Source organism: Nannospalax galili, unplaced genomic scaffold, assembly GCF_000622305.1.
Source record: "Nannospalax galili isolate Female #2095 unplaced genomic scaffold, S.galili_v1.0 scaffold75, whole genome shotgun sequence".
Lineage (NCBI taxonomy): Eukaryota > Metazoa > Chordata > Mammalia > Rodentia > Spalacidae > Nannospalax > Nannospalax galili.
In genome coordinates this window covers 355,082-374,376 of record NW_008339433.1, presented here as the reverse complement: position 1 = coordinate 374,376, position 19,295 = coordinate 355,082, and the positions used below count along the sequence as shown (strand labels likewise).

At 39.5% G+C, this 19,295-nt stretch overlaps 2 pseudogenes; both read right to left on the bottom strand.

Annotated features, from left to right (window-relative positions):
- Nucleotides 1-585: 585 nt before the first annotated feature.
- Nucleotides 586-8,386, bottom strand: LOC103734874 (annotated as a pseudogene).
- A 5,245-nt stretch (nt 8,387-13,631) lies between these two features.
- Nucleotides 13,632-13,960, bottom strand: LOC103734873 (annotated as a pseudogene).
- Between the last annotated feature and the right edge of the window lie 5,335 nt (nt 13,961-19,295).

Here is a 19,295-nt window from a genome sequence, read left to right as displayed (position 1 = left end):
TTCCCTTCCCAGGGAAACACCCCTACTTTCCCCACCTCCACTGATAATATCTGTTCCCTACTATGGCCCTCTTTTGGGCTCTTTCTTTTCTTTACCTCTGTGTTTCCTTTCCATTTCCCTGGCTCCTGTTGTTACATCAGGATATATATTCATATATAATGGATTGGAACTATGATCAGCATATGAGGGAAAACATATGTTGCTTGCTTTTCTGAGTCTGTGATACTTCACTTAGTACAACAGTTTCTAGTTCCATCCATTTACTTGCAAATTTCCTAATTTCATCTTTTCTTACCACTGAGTAGAACTCCATCGTGTAAAATGTTCCATATTTTCATTATCCATTTGTCAGTTGAGGGACATTTATTGTTCCCATTTCTTTTTTCCTTTTCTTTTTCTTTTTTTTTACAAAGACAAAGAACATGTATTTATTTAATATGCATGGTAAGGGTTTAAGCAGACTTAATTTAAAAAACAGAAATTAAACAAAAATAACACCACAGCTCAAGATATGGATCAAGGAAAGGACAGAGCATCTAAGGAAGACACTAAAAAGACAACACAGAAGAGGCTGCGCAGCTTGGGTCAGGGCTCTTGACTGGAGACCTGCTTTGAGTAGGTTTCCTGAAGATTCTTCTTAAAAGCTGTGGGGTTTTCCAGAGCTCAGCCGCATGTGTGTTCAAAGGGCTATCGTTGTTGTGTTCTCCTAACAGGCTCTGGATAGAGAGCAAGATGGTCCTGACGTCATACAGGGAGGACCATTTACCCTTGAGGATATTCAGTCAGATGTTACCCTGTGTGTCCACTTTGGGGTGATAGCAGAGTATGAGGAACTTCACTGTGGGTTCTTTGTAAGGGTGGCCACTGGGGAACTCTAGGGAGAGTTTATACTTCATATCCTCATAAACTATGCCAGCTGCTCCATGGTTGATCTTATCAATTTGAAAAGGTTGTCTAATTCAGGGAAAGCAGAAATTCCTTTGTCACCAGGCATCATAAGAGTCATCAGCTCCTATTGTAGGCTCTTGCCCACAGAGCCCAAAGTGGTGCCCCCCGCTGGGCTAGGCTCTTTTGAGCACAGCAGGGATGCTGGCTGCAGCTGGGTCCTGATTCTGGGAGGCACTGGCAGGGAGACAGGAGGACAGGACTGCAACTCCCTGTTTCCATTTCTTAGCAAGGCAGTAGAAGAGCTGGCCCCTGTCAGTCAAATCAGGAGTTCAGGTGATGGTGGGGGTGGGGGCAGTCTGTGGAGGCTCTAACAAACTACCCTAGAGGATTAAGCTATCTAGGTTAGCTAGTCCAAAGATGTGAGGCTGAAGAGCAGGAGCAGGCAGGGCCAAGACTAGCAGAGGGACAGGATAGGGGTAGAGAGATGGGAAATGTTCTGGCCTACCTTTTCCACTCATTACCTAGTCAGCTTGTTTTGATGAATTGCTATGGAATCCTTTAGGGCTCTCAGAGCACAGTTTCAAATCTATTGAGCTAGGTAAATCTATCTCATGTGGGAATTCCACTGCTGTTTCCCAGTAAGTTGCCTATTCACAGTTAACTAGGTTACATAAAGTACAATGTAGATTTACTTTCCCTCACACACAACAGACTGTTCCAATGCCATAAAGCACTTTTGCTCTTATTCTGGTCTTCAAGTACTGGTTTTAGTTCTGGCCAAGTCAGTTACAAGGAACAAATTAATTATTTCTGTAGCATCCTTTCTATTACTTTAAGAAGTAATGTTATTTTAATTTTACAACTTAATGTTGATTACAGAATGGAAATTTTATAGCTAAGTCTTTGGGAGGTTGTGAAGCATGAGCTAAAGGTCCACAAAGTAAGTGATTTCTCACACTAGGCTAAGATCGGATTCTTATATAACTTTTCATTCCTGGAAAACAGGTGGAGTAGACCTGCTCAGAATTTCAGAAACTTTTTAGCAGAGACTTCTTCCTAAGTATTGTAGCAATGCATAATAAAATTAATAGAGGGAAAAAAGTTGAATCTGAGGAAAAATATGTTTCATTCTCTAGTCCATATTAAATTCATGTCTGAGAATTATGGGAAAATGCTGAACTGTTTTGCTATGGTCTCTGTAAGAGACTAGGCATCCATCAGCATCCATACATTAGTATTCCTTTAATATGAGGGCACAGAGGGCCAAATATCAATCCCTTCTTACTTGCTAATGAAACACAGTGCAGCTATGACATTTTGAAGACCTAGTTTATCATGTTTGAGAAAAGAAAGTGGCCAATGGCAGACACAGCCATATCTGCAAAACATCCAGTGAGAAATATGCTGCTTGATTTATATAAAGAGACCCAATGGACACAGAGAGGCAATTTGTGGCAAATGATAATTACCAACAGCAAACTGTTCAGAACCACACATTAAATCCCTAAGAATTTCAAAAATGTGTGTGTGTGTGTGACTTTGAAAAGGATCTAGAAATTCCATACCAAAAATTGCAGATAATTAATGAAATATTTACTGCTATTTTTGATGCAGCACAAATTATATCCATAAACTATCATCACATAGATGTCTATAGAAGCTGTTCATTCTAAATTAACTATAACAGTATCACCTGAATTATATTGTTTTCTACAATACCAAGTACAAAAACTTCCCACAAATAAATTAAAAAATAGGACCTAGCAACCTGTATTCTGAAGAAGCTACTCCTATTGGCTGTGTTGTACGACTGAATCTAAAATTTAGTAATATAGAGCAGGGGTCATCAATCTCATTTCTATAAAAGACCATAGAGCAAACATTTTTGGCATCGTGGGCCACAAACTCTATTGCATCTATTCAATTATACTCATAGTGTGAAAACAGTGTTAGAAAAAATATAAACAAATGAGTATCCAGTGTTCCAAAAAAGTTTATTTGTAAAACTAGTTCATCAGCCTAGTCAAATTTGCTGATATCTGATGTATGCAATTGGCAATTAAATTACTGCCATATGCTATATGCCAAATAGGCCAATTCTACTTAGAATAGTCAAAGAAAGATCTTCGTAAATTTTAAGTCCTAACATAGTTTATGTGCCATTGTTGTTATTCCTTTTTTACTGATGACTCAGAAGGCAAAGATTCATATATCCTCAGAAGCTTAAACCTGAGATTCCTGGCTGCCTTCCAGACTTCATACTAAAGAAAGAGTGCTTTAGGGCCAATAAAGAGAAACTGTAGTGGACAGAGTGTTCCAAGACGGGAGGGGGTAGATGATAGAAACTGGTTCAGGAACAGTTTCAATAATTCAGTGAGTGGCATCTCTCAAATGTGTTATAAAAGGAAATATAGCTTTTTAGAAGTTCTCTAAATTTTGAGGATGATATTAGGAAAGACATGCCCTATCTACAAGAAGCTACTTGCTTTTGGGTATCAATGTTTATAATTCTAGGTTGGATAAACGCCAAGTAGGATTTTGCATGTTCTTATGTAAGAATACTGACTGGATTTCAAAGCTTCTATGCTAACAGAGTTCAGATAATTTTCAATTCTAGAACAATGGCAAAATCCATTCAGACCCATTATAGTTCTAAAATTCTATAAATCCTGTATTCATTTGATTTTCACATTCACTTTTAATGACTTCTTATATCAACAGCAAAGGAAGTGCAACTGAGAAAATGGATCACTCAAACACTCCTCCCTTCTTTAGTAAAGAAGAGTCAAGCACATGGCTCAAGTCTTCACAGGTCTGCTTTGTACACCACCCCCACATTTAAAGCACTTGAAGAATATAAGGGATTATATAATGTCAAGACCCAAATTCATTATTGAGTCAAGTACTAAAGCCTATATCAGAGGCAACTTGAGGGTGAGCTACTAACCTCTTAGGAAGATATACTTCTTGGCACATTAAATCACTTTTCTTCCTAATCCCTTTTCCAAATTCATTTTCTTCCTAATTAAATTAATCACAAGTACATCATTTCAGACTAAGGCCTACCCATTTAGGCAGTGTGAAAACTGTCATTGGTAGGGGGAAGGAGACAGCGAGTACTTTAATGACTTTCTTTAAAAGGAAACTTTGTTTGAGAAGTAATTGTGTCTTTTTTTCTTCTCAGCTATTACTTTTCTGCTTTTAAATCTTAATGTCTCATCTGGATGAGCACCTTATCACGAGCCAACAGGGGAAGGTGGTGTTTGTATTTGTATTTGCATTTATATGGCATTTTCATACAGTGTATCTCACACTGCTGACAGAGCAATGAATCACAAGCCTGTAGCACCCTCTCTACATGCATCGTGGGAGCAGCCATCTTCCACATGCTCTACAGCAGCAAATTAATTAATCTTTCCAAATTTTAATTCGTTAAGAAGGGTGCTGTGACCAGGGAAGCATGGGAATCAAGTGTATGTCTGGTTTGAGGTTTCTCCCAAAATGCAAGAAGCTAGGAAATATTAGGCAAGCACCAAAGAAGTAACCACGGGTCCTAACAAACTGTTTTCAGCACTGTTACTGGTGGAACCCTAGGCTGATGATTGAGTTCTTGCAGCTTTTCCGTTAAGCATAGACAACTGCCTTTTAAAAGTTAATAGTAGAGAAGGTGCAAGCACTTGGATCTGACAAAAAAATTATTACAGAATCATTCCCTAGAACTGAGTTTGAGATTAACTGATGGTTCTCTACTCAAGTAGCTCTCATTCAATATATCTATTGATATATTGTCTTTTCTTAAAACCATGCTTTCAGCTCTGTATCTTTAACAAGAAGCCACTGGTGATGAAAAACCATTGCAAAATTAGCTCTGTGGAATCCATTTAAGAGCTTGAGGTGAGCATGAATACCATGGAACCCCAAATAGAGCTGAGTGCAGCATGAAATCAAGTTCCTTCACCTCACATAGTACCACTCTTACCCAAACCATCCCAAGGGCCCCATCACAGGTTGGTTCTGAAAAATACTCTTCAGGTAAGCTTTTCAACACCAAATTAACAAATGAAAGGTGTATATGTTTCAAAATAGACAAGGTAATATTTTAATATATGTCTTGATGTAGCATTTACTATACTCATATATAAGGCTAAATTGTCAGCCACCTCCCACACAGAATGCTGAGTCGCTCTTTAGTATCATTGGGGCAGGAGTTTGGGGATTCTTTTGAATTTTCAACAAGATGCAGCTTTGCAGTAATTAAGGAACTACTGATCGTGATCTTTATGGCAGGTCTCTAGAAAGGGCATAATGTTGCAGTGCTTAGTGAAATGAGTAATGAGTTGAACATGGTAGAAGCATCAAGGCCACTTCTAACCTCCTCCCCACTCCTTCTTCCTCCATTGCCTTGTTCCAGATAACCTGTCTAGGGGTGCTTTTAAAGATGCAGGCTTAAAACATGGCCTGGGTATGAGTCCTATAGTGTGAAGCTATAAACCACCTTTGGATGGGTACATATTTAAACTCTCAGGCACAGTACAAAGATTATAAAATGTTCTCCGGAGCTTGTGGATGTCATTTAAATTAGAGTTCATGATAGGAAAACAAATGGTTGGGTGAGATAATAAGGGCTTGTGTGATATTCTGAATTCCTCAGTCTTTACTTTTAGCCAATTAAAATTAATTCCTTCAGCCTCACAGCCTGGAAATCCCAAGTTCCCAGACATGTCAAGTTGTGGTTCAATTTTGAGACAGAGGCAATTCCTCAAGAAACCCCAGTCTGACACAATCAAATAAGCCTTGTCAAAGTCCACCTAATCAAAAGCCCCACACTTAATCACATCAGCTTCTTTAGCTCAAACTAGACAGGGTCCCATCAGGGCCTGCGAGCCCTCAGTCAATGCTGCCTGTTATTCAAATGATCTGAGAGCTACAGCAGTTCAGGCCTGCATCCAGGTTATGGAAAATCAGCTGCAGCTAATTAAATGTAGTATGAGGTCTCGCATGAGAGTCCCGGGCTCTCTTCCTGACTAGGTACACATAATAATGCTTCCCCAATCATTCCACTGCTCCAGGGACTTGGTCCAGAGGATTAATGAGACTGGGAAATCTGGAAAGTCACTGAATAAAAGCAAAAGTAAAGTGTGTGGCACAAGGTAAAGTAGGAGTGGGTAGGAGAGAATGTAAAGAAACATCTTCCATATTTACACTCTCATTAGGAAACTGGCAGACTGGTTTACCAGCACTAATATGCATCCATTGCCAGCATCTGCCATTCTCTGGAGCATTTGACATGGTGAGCTAAAGACTCCATCTGCACAGTATTATTATATAGTAACTTATTTAAAAATGACAACCCAAGAATCTTTCACTATAACATTTTATTATTTTTTTTCTTTTGACGATTTCATATGTGCATTCTGATTACTATCATCCTTACCATTATCTTATTTCTCTCCTACCCCTATTACCTCCCTCAAACACAGAAATGTCCCTTTCCCACTTTCAAGACTTTTTGTTTTGTTTTGTTACCCACTGAGTTTAGCCAAGATCATCTATGTGACCATAGGTTTGCTACTATTGATTGGAACATGGAGAGTTTTTGCCCTTCCCGGGAATCTATCAGTACTCAGATTTCAGCAGAGAGAGGTAGGGCCACATGGCCTCATCACCAGTCTATGATTGATTGTTGCCAGGCCCACACTTCTGCAGGTCCATTGCCGGGAACTGCTGCTCCTATGACACCATGATTGTGTTGGTTTTGTCATGCCGATGTGATACTCTTTCACAGATCTTTTCCCTATCTTCCAGTTCTTACATTCGTCACATCTCCTCTTGGTCCTCAGTGTTGTTCCCTGGGCCTTACAGGGGCTGGAATGAATGTCCTATTGACTACTGAGGACTTAATGGTCACTTATTCTCAGTGTCTTGAGCAACCATGCACCTCTGCCTTTACTTTCATTGTGAAGTTTTTTTTCTAATTAAGGCTGAGGTTAGCATAAAACTAATCATGAGTATTTGAAGGCAGCTTAGCAGTGTGTCCATTTTTCTGCACAACTATAGTAACTTCCCCCTAGGCTAATAAGATACACTCAATCATGTTGTTTTTTATATTTTATTTTATTTTATGTGTAAGAGTGTATTGCCTGCATGGATGTAAGTACACTCATGTTGTCTAATGCCCATGGATGTCAGAAGATGGTGTCGGATACCCTGGAACTGGAATTATAGACAGTTGCTAGCTAACATGTGGATGCTAGGAGCCAAGCCCATGTCCTCTGCAAGAGCAACCAGTGCACTTAACCACTGAGCCATTTCTCCAGACTCCTCAGTCATGTTCCTTAAATTTTCTTTATATAATTTATTTGAGAAGAATAAGTATTTACATCTTATCAAACCCTCCCTCTCCACACTCCAACTCTGTCAATGTCACCCACTTAATTCTCACCACTCCTCAATTTTGTGACTTCTTCAGAATCCTACTGAGTGCATTTGGTGTACTTGTATATACATGTCTTTAGGGATGACCACTTGGAAATGGATAACCTGTCAGACAGCTCATCCCTGTAGAAAATTGATTATCCTTTCTGGCATGTCGACTGTGGCTGTCATCATGCAGGTCTCGTATAGGAAACCATATTTTAGAGACTGCATAGGCGCAGCTTCCCTATCTAGACATTATCTAGAAGCAACAGAGGTCCTGATTCTTTGGTCCTTACAATCTTTCTGCTTTGTCTTCTGTGAAGTTCCATGAGCCTTAGGTTTAAGAGTTGCATTGTAGATATATCAATTGGGGCTGAGTACCCCATTTATTCTCTGCATTTTCACTAGCTGTGAATCTCTTAAACAATCTCCATCTGTTTCAATAAAACAAAAGCTTCTTTGATGGGGGAAAGACTTATACTTACCTAAGGGTGTAAGGAAAAATAGTTCGATTTTAGTTATTAATTACATTGGTTTTGGAAATGGCAGCAGTAGGTTCTTTTCTACTATGTATGACCTCTCCAGCCACAGGTAGGTATTTAGCTAAGTTTACAGTATCATGCACGAATTCTCTCCTATTGAGCAGCCCTTAAGTCCAATTAGACAGCTGTTGGTTACCCCAAGATATAAGTACCACTATTTCATCATTATGGATATGTTGCCAGGATGGTCATTGTTGTAATTGGTAGATTTTACAGTTAGATGGGACTATTTATTGCTTTTTCTTTCTCTCATGGCAGCTTGCACAGCACCTTCTAATACTATGACAGCCAGTCCTCAGGGAGGAGAGTTACAGGTTACCTCCGCCTCAATTCCTCCAAGTCCTATTTCGGAAGTGTGTGGTGTCTTCAGCAAAATGATTTTACCTTCAAATTCTGGGAAGTGACCAATATGAATGGCAATAGCCTATATTGTTTTGGTGGTTTCTTAAGATGACCATGACTAACAACTCAAAGGAAGGTTTCCCATACCTGGCACTGGAGTTTTTGTTAGACAGTGTATGGCTCTTGGGGTAAAGCATTATCACCCTATTCCATTTTATTTTTATATGTGCATGTGTAGACAGTTTACAGTACATGACATGGATGACCTATTGTGGAGCAGGCCTCAAATCCAACCAGAGATTACTTGATTGCCCCCATAACATTTCTGCCACCATTGTACCAGTGGTCATATCTTGCTTGGCAGGTTGGTATTGTACTTTATAGGTTTCTTGGATGGGCAAGACTGTGGATGCCTTTGACCCTCAGTAGCTTGCAGTGGATCTTCCAGCACTGTGAAAGCTGGACAGCAGAGAGGAAACATTTAGCCCAAATCCAGCCTTATTTTTCTAAAAGTGTGCAAAATGTATGGTGTCTTCACTAATAGGGGATTATCAAGTAGTTCTGGTGGGCAGCCAAGAGGAAAGACAAAAGCCTATATTGTTTTGGGAGCATGTGGGGCCTCTCATCAATAGCTCATAAGAAAGTATTCCATAAGTGGTACTGGGATTTTGATGTAATAATCACTGATTTTCAGGCTTAGCATTATTCAGTCCTGCAGACTATCATCCTTCTTACTCTCATACTTTTTTATTTAGCTTACAATGTATTAGGCTGACATATGGTTTTTCCCTACATGCTTCATTTTTGTTAACCCTCTTTCCCTCACTCCTCACATCCCTCATATCGGCATCCCCCTTCTTGCTTAGCCCGTCCTTACGTATTTGCCTTCTCTGTTTTCATGCCATCTATGTTCTGACTTTCCCCTTCTTTTCCTCCACCCCAATGACACTTTGCTAGCTTTCTGGCTTCTACAAGTACTCCAAGTTAAACACATAGACCTAAAGCTCCATAGCTAGGATCCCCACATGAGAGAGAACAAATGGCATATGTCTTCATGAGTTTGGATTACCTCACTCAGCATAATTTTTTCCACTTCTACCCATTTAGTTACAAATTATACAATTTCATTTTTCCTTATAGCTGAACACAATTTCATTGTGAATAAATACCAAATATTCATTATTCATCTGACAGACATCTAAGCTAATTCCATTTCCTACTTATTGTGAACAGAGTAGCATAGAACATGGTTGATCCAGTATTATTGCTGTGGGATATAAAGACATTTGTGAATATGCCCAGGAATGGCATAGTTGTAGCACATGGTAGTTCTAATTTCTAGGTTTTTAGAAAAACCACCATACTGATTTCCATAGTGGTTGCACCAGATTACAAAATAGAGAAGTTCAAATCCTGTTTTCAATGTCAATTGGACCAAACAGAATGATGTGAGAGCTGATATGTAATGAATTCTGGGGCTGAGCAGGTATTCAAATCCTGTCTCCACCATTTACTTACTATGCACTATTTAACAGATCGGTTCTCTCTCTGAGCATGTTTCCTTGTGTGTATAAAGCAGGTAATATGTGTAATATATATCATCTGTAAACTGCGTGTAACTTTATCATGAGGTAATAAATGGTAAATATCTTTTAAGTATATTGATAATCAGAGAAAGAAAGAGAGGAGAGAGAGAGAGAGAGAGAGAGAGAGAGAGAGAGAGAGAGAGAGAGAGAGAACCCAGTGTGTTTGACACAGAATTTCTTCAATGACTGGCTAATTTTCTTCCTTTTCTCTACCAAATAACCACCCCCAGGCATAATATAATGGGAAGGAGTTTTCACATAATAGTATGGAGGGCCCTGTTCAAACCCATTTACTGAGAATATCATTCAAAGCTCACTTTCTATTAATATTCAAAGAACAAAATCATCTTCTTGTAGGTACAAAATTATGTCTGAAGTCATAATATAGATTTTTATTATGTGTCTTCCTTGAAAATGCTATATCACTGAATGAGAGAAGGGACTCCATTAAATTCATCACTGTATCCCATTCCCTAGGGCATATGTGAGAGCCGAAAATGCTTAATATACTGAATGAATGATAAATCCAATTTTTGCCATCCTTTTTTGTACAAAGCCTGTTTTCATGCAAAGCTGTTTGTAAATAAAAATATTTTAAATACTTCTTAATACTTCAGAGACTCCCTGCAGCAAGTCCTCTCCTTTCATTTGCTCATTCAGCAAATATTGAATGAGTGCCTGTAACTATGCTCCACATGGAAAATATCAGTGCAAAATACATACATAGTTCTTTCCTCATAGTGTGTAGAAGGTACTGGGAAATCCATTGTTTAAAAAAGATTCTCTTAATTGCAGAGGGTGATCGTTAATACAGAGATCCATATCTGGTCAAAGTGCTGAGAATAAGTGACTGTTGAGTGTTCAGCCCTAATATAGTATCCTAATTGGGACATCTATATTACCCACCCTCTCCCACAAAAACAATGCACAGGGAACATCCCAGAAGATAAGGAAGAGTGCCGTGCAATGCTGCCATCCAGATATGGCATTGCCATTGTTATCATAAAAACATAGTGTCTATGGAGACCTGCACAAGTTCAGACCCTCCAACTTTCCTTCATGGACAGAGGTCTTCATGAGCCCCTATCCCTTCAAAAATGCCAATTAATGGGTGTTAATGGTTGCTGCAAGAGGGGTGTTATTTTCTCAATAGTGTAGCCACTAGGAGTGTAGGCAGAAGAAGAAGGGGTCCAGAAGGAAACTATGTGGATACCAGAGGGTGTTAGGGGAGGGAATATAATCACAACACATTGTATGTGTGTCTGACACTGTAAAAAATGAAGAAAAATTATAAAAAATAAATTATTCTGAGCAGTATGAACATCCGTGTGAAATATTTTTTCTGATTTATTTTTATTTTATGTGTGTGAATGCTTTGCCTGTATGTATATAAGTGCATCCATGTCCTGCAATGCTTTTGAATTTCAGAAGAAGATATTGGATTCCCTAGACCTGGAGTTAAGGATGATTGTTAGCCACCATATGGGTGTTGGGAACTAAATCTGGATCTCTGCAACAGCACCCAGAGCTCTTAAGTGCCAAGCCATTTCTCTAGCCCTTGTGTGAAGTATTTCAATTGTCATGTTTTCTTTTTTCAGAAAATAATTTCTTTGAAAAATGCAAATATTCTGACTATAAAAAGTGTATAGACACGATAAATGGACAGTTATTTACACACCCTAATCTGTCCATAGGAGAAGTAGGGAATGAGTGTAGGAAAGCAATGTATAGCACTGTAGACTGAATACAGGACCTTGTACATGTTAGGCAAACACTCCACCACTGAGCTGCATCCCCATTCTGCTGAAGTATTTGAAATGACACAGAATAAAATATAAAGTTAACTGTAAAATGATTATGTTGGAAATGTATTAAGGTTTGTGTGCCTTCTAGTTTTGTCCTGTAATAGCGTAAGGAATTTTCATTTTCTTCAGAAGTTGAACTGGGTTGATAACAGTTTGGCTATACCTTCATTTTAAAGGAAAATTTCCTAAAGTCAGATGATCTGCCCCTAACTCTGCCTTCTAAATAACAGAAAGCATGTATGTTTAATGTAGAACACTGGGGCAGACTCCAAGAAAAAAAGTAGAAAATTCAAGGAAACTGAAGATCATGCTCAACACACGACTAATGCTGGAACCCCAGCAGCTTACCATCATCCAGAAAGCAATGTGTAGAGGGATCTGCCCTGCGGATGGTTGGCTTAGAACCTATAGCACTGGCAAGGGAACAATTTTACTACAATGAGATGTAAGCTTTCTGGTGTAGCTTAGTATGTTATAGTCTCAAATCTTTCATCACAAAGGACAGAGAATAAGAGACTGAAGAGTGTATGTCCGTGGGTAGGCCTCCTATATTAAACCTCACCCACCAGTGACTCAGGGATGATTGAAAATTGTAAGAGCCAGGGTTGGGGCTGAACATAAGGAATCAGAGTCTTCCAGGTGGTTCATATGAACTTGCGGCAATGGTGACAGCATGAACAAGACCCATACAAACTCAAGCAGACAAAAATCCAGCATAGAACTGGGAAAATGGGCAGCAGGCCCTAATCTTAGCTAAGGAACTACTGGCAACTGATTACTATTGTGTAAAAGAGAGTTCATCTGACTAAGACTCTAGTGGATGAAGTTGCACTGTGGGATATCTGGGTAGAAAAACTTAACTAGATAGCCTTTATGCATGTAACATAGTGCATAAAATCCAGCAGGAAGGTGCTATGGAGGGATGCAGATGGTGAAGGGAGTCTAAATATAGTTAAGAAGTATTGTATGAAGTGCACAAAAATTCAATAAAAGTATGCATTTAGAAAAAAATAATAAAAAGGGAAGTTTAGGAGAGTACGAGAGAGGTTTATTTTAATAACTATAAAATACAAAAGTTCACTGCTCTTAGAATAGAAATGAAGCCCTGCAAACAGAACTTTATAAAGATGAAATATGTATTTCTTTATTAGGGTTTTCCAGAACGAACCCACTAGCACTTTCTTCATGACAGAGAATACATTTGACCCATGTAGCAGGAAAGGGGTAAGGGCGCCGAAAGGCAGTGGCAAGAGGCTACAATCAGTCCCCACTCACCAAGGGTCTCTACTGTACAGTCCACCCAAAGAGCCATGATTTTCCCAGAATCTGTTATTCCAGCAGCAAGTCTTTTGGTCCTGACTCTTCAAGACCCAAGTCAATTGCCCATCCCTCAATCCCACTCACCCAGGCTAGGAGGTAGGTGAGAATACCTGGTTACACCAGAAGCACACAGGGGGGTCCTAGGAAACAATAAACAATACTTCCTCTTCAAATGATGGGGTTGGGGGGGAGGGAACTGTATACCACAAGAAAACTCAGTCTCAACAAATTGGAGACTTTGTATGCAGGGCACAGGAAACTCCAAGTGGCCTGTGTATTGCCACCTGGCCCTGTACACAGGAGGGAGTTCCAGATGGAAGTACAGGATATAGCTAGCTTAGTCAGGTTTCTTCTGGTTCTTCCTGCTGTTAAATGGAGACATTCTACCTGTGGCCTTTTTTAGGTATCAGTCCATTTTTTAAATTATTTATTGAATAACCATATAATTAGAAGAAGCATTTCATTACAACAGCATTGACATATTCAATAACAATTTTCAGAGCTAAGATGCATCTCTTTCAAAACTGGCTGTAAATTTTAAGGTTTACATTTGAAGGAAGATTAAAGAATAATAGGGGAGTCAGGGAAAATCAACTGCAAGACAACAAAAATACAAAACCAGATGTAGTACAATATTTTATAACAGCTGCTGGAAACACTGCATGCGAACAATACTATACACAACTTGGGCTGGTGGGGTTGATGGGGAAAACAAGGCAGAGGCCACAGGCCTATACCAAGAGCCTCTCAATGGACTGCTGAATGGACTGGATCTGCTGCTTTAGCTGACAGCTTTCTTTGACGGTGACAGAACAGGCAATGACAGGCCTGGTGAACTCGCAGGCCAGTCCGAGGGCCTGCTTGGACTGCACAAACACATAGGGAACATTCTTGTCTTCACACAGAGGCAAGGAGGTGCAACCATCACAATGAACTCAGAGATGCCTCTGTTGAGGGTTTTGGTAACCTCATTTGCACCTTTCCGAAGCTGCTTGTAGTTACACGACTGCTGAACAAGACCGGGTACTTTCTCAGTGAGGTGGGCATCTGCCATCTCCATCATGGCTGTGCTTCACCCTCCTCGCTGAGACCAGACCACAGCCTCCACTGACAGGCCCAGTGTGGCACAGAAAGCACAAACAGAATTTTAATTACAATTGTCATATGTGTTCTTAAAGTAGATTTCAAATCACAGTAAGATAACCACAAACAGTGACGTCTGCCTTTGACATTGAGTCTGAGCTAACTGGTCCTGCATCAAAAATCAGTGGGCTGACAGCACTGGGGATATACTTACTGTTTCCAGTAGTTTCTGTAGAGCTTTTCTAGACAGATATAAACTGTCACTGCACCTTAACATTTAACAGTGAAATTTTCCCCTATTGTTTTTCTCCCTGGTTTCTCCAGCCTTAATGATAACATATAAATGTCCTTATCTAACCCCACAGCTCCATTAGTGCCCATGTTATTTTTCTAAAACTGTAGCACGAAGTTGGTACAAATTTGAAACTTAAACAAGAGTAAATTATTCTTTCACTACTTTGATCTAAAGCCCAATATAGGTCTAAATGGGCTGAAATCAAAGTGTACATTCCATTCCAAACGCTCCAGAGACAGGAGTATTCCAGTCCCTAGAAGCTACCTTCACCACTTGGATTTTCATCACCATATTCTATTTTCTCTTTTTAATTTTAATTTATTATTAACATTATTTTATGTGCATAAGTATATCACCAGAGGAGGTCAGAAGGAGGAAACAGATCCCCTGGAACTGGAGGTATGGGCGGTTGTTAGCCACCACGAGGACGCTAGGAATAAAACCCAAGTCCTCTGCAAGAGAAGTCAGTGCACTTAACCTCTGAGCCATCTCTCCGGCCCCTCCCATACTCTATTTTCAAAGCCATCAGAATAACACTTTAATATTTCTCTCTCTAATTCTGGTAATCTTTTTTAAGTTACCATACAAAGAAATGGAATTCAATATAGTATTTTCATACCTACATTCTTCTACTCATCTTCTTCTCCAGCTGCCTCCTCCAGGCTGCCTGCCCCTCAAGCTTACTGGTTTTCTGCCTCCGGCACACATAGCCACCAATTCTGCTTTCATGTCATGTGTTCTATTACCCTCTTTTCTCCCCAAATACCCCACTCTTAAGATCTCCCCTTCCCCTCAGAATCCCACTTCTAGTTTCATGACCTATACATACACATACACACACACACACACACACACACACACACACACACAGTGTTAAAAGAAAGACATCATATATTCTAAAACATTGGAAAAACATTTTAAAACAAACATCCATATATTAAGGAATGGCAAATATAGAAATTATGATACTCTAAACGTGATATGCACTCCCAGAGAGCTAAATAGTGCAAATTATTCTATAGCAAATTCCCACAAATAATTATTCAAAATTATCATCATTGGATTCTACTTAATCACACAAGTAAAAGTTTTGTCCAAGGATTTAACCTTTAAAAAAGTGTTCCTAACACATGAAGCTTCCAGTTTAATTTCATAAATGTTAACGAAATATCTTCCTTTTTTTTTTGTCTTTTTGAGACAGGGTCTCCATGTAGCTCCAGCTGCCTGGAACTCACTCTGTAGACCAGGCCTCGAACTCACAGAGGATCCGCCTGCCTCTGCCTCCCTAGTGCTGGGATTAAAGGAGCGTGCCATGACGCCCAGCTATCTTCCCTTTTTAAAAAAATTTGTTTTTATTGAATTTTTGTGTATTTCATACAGAACATCTCAATCCATCTTAATCATCTTTATACCCCTGTTGTCTCCACTAGCATCCTCCCATAGCCCCTTCACTGGAACTCTTATTCTGTACACTTTGGCCATTTTTGACCTTTTGTGTTCCTAGTCCTCTGTTGCATGAGGGAGCTTCATTAACTTTTGCCTGTTAATGTCTACATATTGCTTCTATCCACTACAGATACTGGCTTTATACCAGGTCAAATGTCTTTAAGCTTTGAAGGCTTTTAATCACTTTGCAACTCGTTAAACATCTTTTTATCCTCTGCCACTCCTGGATCAAAAAACTGTGGATATCCTTGGAGAACCCAGGGGGCAGTTCTGCCACTGCCCTTTGGAGTAGCCAAGCTGCTGCAGGAGACTTGGAGTAGAAGCCGGGGAAACCGCCAGGGCAGAGACCTAAGCACAGCCCTCCCCCAAGAGCAGCAATGCTGTTGCAGAAAACGACTGCTCCTTGCTCTTGAAGGATGTGGGGATGGGGTAAGTACACAATAGGTGTTGATTCTGCCACCCAGTCTCCTACATCAAGGAAGGGTAAAAAATTCAGTAAGCGCTTATCAGGAACCGTAACTGAAGACCTCACTACAGTATTCTCTCATTGGAGCTGTATCCACATATACACAAATTTAAAACAAGACTCCACATATGATAGAGAAAACAGCTTTATTTGTCATTCTGAGCCCGGCTTACTGTGCTTAACAGAGTGAATTTTTCAGTTGCATTTTCCTAAGTAGAAAGCAACATAATTTCATTTTTCTACAGCTGAATAAAATTCCATTGTCTGACACTCTGCCTTGTTATCCCATTTTCTTTTCTCTTTTTTTTTTGCTATTTTTTGGTTTTAAATTTTTATTGCATTCTTGTGCATTTTATATATCTTATCCAAATTTAGACCACCTCCCCCATCTGTGCCCCTACATCGCCAATAGATTTCATACATTCTGTCATGTATGTTAAGTCCTACCTGGTCAAGCATTTGTACCCAAATGTCCCTCAGTACAAGTTCATCCACTGGAGTGTAGTAAATCTATCTAGAGATCTTCAAGAATGTCTACTCTCCCTCACCCAGCAGCAATCAGTTGCCAATAGTTTCTTGGCTAGGGTTGGGGCCTGCTACCCATTTCTCTTCTCCTATGCTAAGTTTTATCTAATTGAGTCGGCATGGGTCTTGTGCATGCTATCACCATTGTTGCAAGTTCATATGAGCAAGTTCCCAGTGACCTGAAAGTCTGTGTTCCCTTATGTTCATGCAACAATCCTTGTTCTTACTATCTCCCCTCCTCCTCTTCTGCAATGGTCCCGGAGCCATGGGTGGGTGAGGTTTAATATAGGAGTACTCTTCAGGGACATGAACTCTGCAGTCTATTATTCTGTAAAACATAGCCAGTTATGGTCTTCTATGTGCATCACACTCTGTTGTATGAGGAAGCGTCCTGGTGAGAATTGAGAGATGGTTCAGTATTCTCTCTACCTAATGTTCCACTACTTTCCATGAGCCTTAGGTGTTGAGGTTCCACTGTAGATGTGTCACTTAGGGCCAGGCATCTCTCAGACACATTCTCTGTGTTGACCAGCTGTGGAACTCTGTCATAGCCTCCATCTATTTCAAAAAGCTTCCTTGATTAGTAGTGTATGGTATAATTGTCTGTAAATATGAGGATTCATATTTAGCATACAGTAAGAAATTTCATTTGTCTAGAGGTACACCATAGACAGTGTTTTTCTAGGATCTATGATGTCTCCAGCCATGGGTATTTGGCTATATTTACAATGCCACCTACTGAGAAGGCTTTAAGTCCATTTAGATAACTGTTGATTACCCACCATATAAAAGTGCCATTATTACACCAATACAGATAGTTTGTTGTGCCATTCATAATAGTTATTAAGCTTTAGAGCTTGGTTTGAACTTTGATTGATTCTCCCCCTTAGCAATGTGCATAGTATCCTCTAGAACTAGGAGGACTTGTCTTCAGGGAGAAAGCTTCCAGGTCCTGTGTCTGAAGTATGTCCTGTCTTCAGCAATAGGCTCTTACCTTCAAGTTCTACAAGGTAATCAAGACTGTGACAATAGCCTGTATTATTTTGGGAATCTCTTTGACTACTATAACTAACAACTCAAGAGAGGTTTCTCCCATCTGGCACTGTATTCCTTGTTATATAGCCTTCATTTGTACACATACACTCATGTTCAGATACTATATGTGTATTTTTTCAGGGGGTTTTGAGTTAATACATTTCCCTCTGGCTTTTAATTCCACCAAAGCTTTATTTACCTCTCATTTCTCCCTATCTAAACTCACTCTGCCCTCGCTAGTTTAAGTAACCCCTATTTCCCTCATTTTCTCCATTTCCTCCTTGGTAACATCTGTTCCCTACTAGTCCCCACTCTCCTTCTTTCTATCCCTTTTCCTCTGTGCTTCCATTCCATTTTCCTGGTTCTTTCTGCTACATCATGTATAGACTCACATGTAAGGAATTGGTGTTAAGATCTTCAAATGAAGGAAAACATATGTTCCTTGCTTTTCTGAGTCTGTGTTACTTCACTTAGTATATCAGTTTCTAGTTCCATTCATTTAACTGCAAATTTCATATTTTCATCTTTTCTTACCACTGCGTAGAACTTCACTTTGTAAATGTACCGTATGTTCACTATCAGTTTTTCAGTTGAGGGATATTTAAGTTGTTTCCATTTGTTAGTATTGAGAAAAGAGCATCAACAAATATGGATGCACAAGTATCTCTACAGTAGGATGAATCCTTTGGTATATGTAAGGAGTGGTAAAACAGAATCTTATGGTAGATTCATTTTTAATTTTTGAACGGTTCTCCACACTGTTTTTCATAGTGGTTGCATGAGTTTGCATTCCCACCAGCACTAAATGAGTATTCCCCTTTCTCTACATCCTCACCAGCAACTGTGTCTTTTGTTCTCTTGATCTTAGCCAGTCCGTCAGTGGTAAGGTGAAATCTTAAAGTGGTTTTGATCTGCACTATTTTAATTTCTAAGGATGTTGAGCACTTTTTAAGGTGTTTCTTAGCCATTTCTATTTCTTTGTTTGAGACTCCACTGAACAAGTCATTAGCCCATCTTTTTTGGCTCATTTATTTTCTTCTATTTTTTTATTTTCATTTTTATTATTTTTTGCATTCTTTGTATATTCTGGATATTTATCTTCTTTCAGATGTGTAGCAGGTGAAGACTTTCTCCCATTCAGTGGGTTTCCTCTTCATTCCCTTGGTTGTCTCTTTTGCTGTACATAAGCTTTTTAGTTTAGTGAAGTCCTATTTGTTAATTGTTGACCTTAAACCTGGGCAACCGATACCTGATTTGGAAAGTCCTTTCCTACACCAATATCTTGTAGGCTACTGCCTATGTCTTCTTCTAGAAGTTTCAGAGTTTCAAGTTTCTTATTGAGGTCTGTAGTCCATTTGGAACTGACTTTTGTGCAGGGTGGAAGATAAGGGTCCAATTTCAGATCAGTAGGCCAAGTGCAAGGTAGGGGTGTAGATACCCCATGGACAGTCCAACAAATTAAGTTGGAGAATTGAGCTGGTCAAAGTGCAGGGGATCAGCACAGAGTGGGCAGATTTGGAATAACAGGGTAGGTAGTCCAGAGAT